The following is a 6,114-nucleotide window of genomic DNA, read 5'->3' as shown; positions in this document are numbered from 1 at the left end:
CATCAGTGGTTCAACTGTAAAGTTACAAAGCTACGAGAATACTTTTTTGCGCTAAGAAAACAAAAATAACGACTTTATTCGATACGACAGTACCATGACGTGAGCGTGTGGCGGCGCCAGCGCTGACCCAGATCTGGCGTGGGTCAGCGCTGGCGCCGCCACACGCTCGCGTCATGATACTGTCATGAACGCACGTCAACAAGTGACGCAGTAGAGACGAAAATGTGGAATAAAGTCGTTATTTTTGTTTTATTTCTTTTTTGGGTGAACTAACCCTTTAATTTTCACCACAGGCGGTCTTTAAACTAACTATTAACAATTGCTTCACAAAACTGTTATGCAAGCCTCTTATTAATGCACATTCAACAGTATCTCGAAAAGTAATGGCTTATAGTTCAAATAGGTTTTAAATATTAGTATTTTTTCCCTCATTTTCATCCACTCGGGTCGTATGGATTCCAGTCACAATGGCAGTGTGCTTTTTGGAGCATCAATATTTGGGCACCCATTTAGTTGGCATTATATGGACTCAGAGAGTATTTTTCTATAAACCTTTGTTTGTGTTCATCTGAAGACACATGTGGGTTGACATGAGAAGCAAACCATGAGAAAATGTTCATTTTTAGGTCAACTGTTCCTTCAAATTGATTCAGTGGTCCAGTGCGTCTCACCTCCTGATGGGTGATGTGAAGTGTGTGTAAATGGGTGATGCCAGGCCATAGTGGTGGAAATCACTGTCCATGCCAGAGCAGAAATACACAGCCTGCATCATGCAGCGGGTGGCCAGAATCCTCAGCAGGGTGTTGAAGTACGGAAAGTTCTCAACTGTTGCATTGTTCAGGGAATCAGCCAGAGCTTTGGCTGAATCTATGTGGATGTTAAGGTCCTGGAAAAAGGGAATAAGGCAAAATCAAAGAAAATTACCAAAATTCTGCAAACGTTTAAAATGTGGGGATGATTATACCCATCTAGGTGGGTTGCAGCATGAAAAAGTTTTGGATGCTCTGGCTTCCACATTAGAAAAGACACTCACTGCTCGCCACCTGCTGGTGTAAAAGCCCTGATACACTCAAGGTGAAGTTCTTTTTTGTTCGTCTCTCAGGCGTCTGACACTGGTTTTACACTTGGTTTTATGCTGGCGTTTGTAAACTTGGTAAGTTAGTGGTATGATTTCCACAGCCAAAACCCTTCAGGAATCTGTTCAGTGAATTATTCAACATCATAAGACAAAGCCTCTTTTGCTCACATACATCATGTTGTAGTTGCAAAGTGTGGGTTATATAAAAATGAAACAAGAAACTACTGAGCTTCCACCCACCCTTAATTTTGCAGCCTTTCTGAGGCACATTCTGAGAACTCATCATAGATCTTCTGTGCTACAGAGATATTCGCCAACAACATGAACTCCTCCACCATAGAATTTGTCTCCCTGGAGAAAAATGTAAGTTTGAACTTCCAGAATCCAGACACAGACAGCTTGGGAAAAACGAACGATATTATACTTCGCCATACAATCAGCAGAAATAATAGAAGTAAAATCAAAACATTAACATTTTAAACCCTTTGGCAGAAAGATGTATATAGCACTCACTTCAGTTCTTTGGTCTGCAGATCTATAGGGTCATGTGTCTCACTGTCCATATGAAAACGTACTTCAGGAGAGGAGAGGGTCAGTGCTCTGAAAAACAGTAAAATAAGCAACTCTTACAAACTGGATCAACGTCAAGGGTTAAAGACTGCTTCATGTTTAAAGAGATGTTTCAAAATTCTTTATTTTATTTCATTTAAATGGAAATACACTTTTTCAGTCCTCCCACCCTTTAAGATCTTGGCCAGTCTGTTAAGGCCCCGCAGGCTCTTCGTGCTGTCATCAATCCTCATCTGAGCTTCGGCGTATGTAAGGCAGGCCTTACGTAATAAAACAACAACAGTTCCTTACAGTGCACATTCAATCATAAACCATAATTTTAAAAAAAACAACATTTTTGAAAATTAGATGCAGCAAACCTTGGAGTTAATGACGCTCTTTGTGAAGTGAGTTTTGATGATTTCAGCATTGTGGTTCATCTCCTAAATACAAGAGAATGCTAACCTGAGGGTGGAAGTGCTCATTAGACATTGAAGGTTTTAAATTATGTTTACTATGTAAATATATAGTAAGAAGTGTATACAAGAGGTATCCACTTGAGTAATGGTAGTTATGCTAGAAAGCACACCTCTCAACATTGGATTATATAGTAAGAAGTGTATACAAGAGGTATCCACTTGAGTAATGGTAGTTATGCTAGAACAGAGAACACAAGTTGGAACTCAGAAGTTCAGGAACCATGTCAATTCTCTGTGAAAAGAAATTATCAAATTTACTATGCAAATGAAAAGAAAATGATATGCACAAAAACTCTACAAGATTAAAGGTTATATTTGAAATGAGGAAATGCAATTACTATCCATATATCATAAATTAAAATGCCACAAAAAAAATCAATTTTTAATTTTTCACCTGAAAGGAGAAATTAGCCAAAATCTTACTATTAAGAACTACACTAATAGATTTTTTTTTTTCAACACAGCAAATTATTTTATTTAAAAATTGTTCAACTGAATTTAAAAGTTTGGGGTTGGTAAGATTTTAATAACAATTTCTTTGATGAAAAATACAGAAAAAACAGTAATATTTTGAAATATTACAATTTTAAACTGTTCTATTGTAATATACTGTACAATGTAACTAGTTATGTTTATTCCTGTGATTGCAAAGCTGAATTTTCAGCATCATTATTCCGGTCTTCAGTGTCACATGATCCTTCAGAAATCTTTCTAATATGCTGATTTGTACATGAACTCCTCCACCATAGAATTTGTCTCCCTGGAGAAAAATGTAAGTTTGAACTTCCAGAATCCAGACACAGACAGCTTGGGAAAAACGAACGATATTATATTTCGCCATACAATCAGCAGAAATAATAGAAGTAAAATCAAAACATTAACATTTTAAACCCTTTGGCAGAAAGATGTATATAGCACTCACTTCAGTTCTTTGGTCTGCAGATCTATAGGGTCATGTGTCTCACTGTCCATATGAAAACTTACTTCAGGAGAGGAGAGGGTCAGTGCTCTGAAAAACAGTAAAATAAGCAACTCTTACAAACTGGATCAACGTCAAGGGTTAAAGACTGCTTCATGTTTAAAGAGATGTTTCAAAATTCTTTATTTTATTTCATTTAAATGGAAATACACTTTTTCAGTCCTCCCACCCTTTAAGATCTTGGCCAGTCTGTTAAGGCCCCGCAGGCTCTTCGTGCTGTCATCAATCCTCATCTGAGCTTCGGCGTATGTAAGGCAGGCCTTACGTAATAAAACAACAACAGTTCCTTACAGTGCACATTCAATCATAAACCATAATTTAAAAAAAACAACATTTTTGAAAATTAGATGCAGCAAACCTTGGAGTTAATGACGCTCTTTGTGAAGTGAGTTTTGATGATTTCAGCATTGTGGTTCATCTCCTAAATACAAGAGAATGCTAACCTGAGGGTGGAAGTGCTCATTAGACATTGAAGGTTTTAAATTATGTTTACTATGTAAATATATAGTAAGAAGTGTATACAAGAGGTATCCACTTGAGTAATGGTAGTTATGCTAGAACAGAGAACACAAGTTGGAACTCAGAAGTTCAGGAACCATGTCAATTCTCTGTGAAAAGAAATGATCAAATTTACTATGCAAATTAAAAGAAAATGATATGCACAAAAACTCTACAAGATTAAAGGTTATATTTGAAATGAGGAAATGCAATTACTATCCATATATCATAAATTAAAATGCCACAAAAAAAATCAATTTTTAATTTTTCACCTGAAAGGAGAAATTAGCCAAAATCTTACTATTAAGAACTACACTAATAGATTTTTTTTTTTCAACACAGCAAATTATTTTATTTAAAAATTGTTCAACTGAATTTAAAAGTTTGGGGTTGGTAAGATTTTAATAACAATTTCTTTGATGAAAAATACAGAAAAAACAGTAATATTTTGAAATATTACAATTTTAAACTGTTCTATTGTAATATACTATAAAATGTAACTAGTTATGTTTATTCCTGTGATTGCAAAGCTGAATTTTCAGCATCATTATTCCGGTCTTCAGTGTCACATGATCCTTCAGAAATCTTTCTAATATGCTGATTTGTTTTTATTTCCAGGCTTTTGGCCCAGCAAATCCAGAATTTTTGATTTGGGACAATATTTTTCATTTCAGTGCATTTCTATTTGTTATTACAGCCCATTATCATTCCATAAGTTACATTTCCACAAATACGTACCTTTCCACAAAGGTAGACTGTAGTGCCTCTGCTTGCTGCCTCTTGATCTAGAGCATTTCCTGGCCGAATAAAATGGCTGACATCTGCTATGTGAACACCAACCTAAAACAAAAGCACCCCACTCAATACAAGAACCCAATGGAATTGCTCTAGTACATTCTCTTTACCACTTGTGATAGTTTACGCAAGCTGCTATACCTCCAAGTTTCCATTCTCTAGTTCCCGACAATGAAGAGCATCATCAATATCTGTACAGCCAGGAGGATCCACACTACACACACCAAGGTGTAGGAGATCTGCTCTGACCTTCAAATCCTGCAGGAAAACACAGATATATAATATCAAGCTTTGAGCATTTCAACAGTTCCGACACAACAAAGTCTTTCAAAATGCATGACTACATTACCTCCTCAGTAATACTCCAGGGCATCTTGGGTATGAAGCTAAGAACAGCCTGAGAGAAGGGCTGGTGAGGAACATCATGCTCCAGGAGAAGCACAGTCTCTTTATCTCCAGCAGTGCCAAGGTTTTTCACAAAGTGACCCTGAGAGACATTGAGAAAAGATATATAAAGTGATCTCAAAATGATCAGCGGAATCTAGGCCTCCAGACTCATGTATGCTATACTCTCTATGTACAATGCATATTTTTCAGGCTAAAAATCATGATTTTTGTACCATCCCTATATAAACAAACCAATAAAATTAAAAATAACCTACGGCAAAACAAAAGCATCTCTGAGGAAATCTGTGGCTTAAAACTTGTCATCATTTGTATAAAATGAGACTGTAAATCACTAACTCTTACGTTTGGGTATCTGGAGTTTTTAGGCCAGCCATCGATAGCAACCATAATCCTTTGTCCGACCAGATTGGCGGCTTGTCTGGTCTCAATACGAATCCGTGGGATTCGTCGGTCTGCTGGGGTGAAAAGGTGCCTTGTTGCCTGGTGTGAAATTCAAAAGTTAATTAACGCAATGCATCAGCCAAATATATCAAGATTTTTCAAGAAATATAGATTCTTAAAATGACTTAACAGTCATGCTATACAGTGCATGATCAATATACAGTGGTTACATTAACAAAAACAGAATTATTATTATATTGTTTGTTTATCTCTTCAGGACTTGTTGTGAAATGTATATGCTCATTCAGAGCTTCAGTTAGTTATTTCAGTCACACTACTGTCTCTTATGCTTATTTGATCAAACCTTTGATATACTGTACACTGCCTGGCCAAAAACACAAACAAACAAAAAACACCATTTGGATAGGATTGGATCATTATTGCAGTGATTAACATTCTGGCATGTTATATGTTTGGCAACAATTATTTTAACCCTAAATGATGCAGTGCGTAGTATAATTTGTGAAACAGTCGTGCAGTGATCACGAGGAGTCATTTTCTTTTATGAATTGGCCACCGCTGTGCTGAATAAAAATTGTTTTCTTTTTCTTTTCTTTTTTTAAAAGAAATTTATAATAAAAGAAAAGTAATATAAGTAATATGAAATAATAATAATAATAAAAGAAAAAAGTAATATATGTAATATGAAATAATAATAAAAGAAATTCAAAATTAATAATCTTACTGACCCCAGACTTCTAAATACAAAAACACTTGGTTATGCAATCACCATGTATAACAATCACCTTTTGCACTATTAGGTTTTTAATGTGCCAAGCACAAAGTTCAAATCAGCTCTAAGCAGGACAAAGTCACAATCAAAACTGCCAGCAACAATTTCAAGCAAGTTGAGAGTTGTTTTTAAAATCGACCAAACTCAGTGACTG

The 6,114-nt window shown here is 35.8% G+C and overlaps 1 pseudogene; it reads right to left on the bottom strand.

The window, feature by feature from the left end:
* LOC107732697 (exosome complex exonuclease RRP44-like) overlaps window positions 1-5,266 on the bottom strand; it is a 7,488-nt pseudogene extending 2,222 nt beyond the window's left edge.
* Between the last annotated feature and the right edge of the window lie 848 nt (window positions 5,267-6,114).

The sequence above is a fragment of the Sinocyclocheilus rhinocerous genome, unplaced genomic scaffold, assembly GCF_001515625.1.
Source record: "Sinocyclocheilus rhinocerous isolate Xijiao unplaced genomic scaffold, SAMN03320098_v1.1 scaffold971, whole genome shotgun sequence".
NCBI classification, from domain to species: domain Eukaryota; kingdom Metazoa; phylum Chordata; class Actinopteri; order Cypriniformes; family Cyprinidae; genus Sinocyclocheilus; species Sinocyclocheilus rhinocerous.
This window is presented reverse-complemented; position numbering and strand designations above follow the sequence as displayed.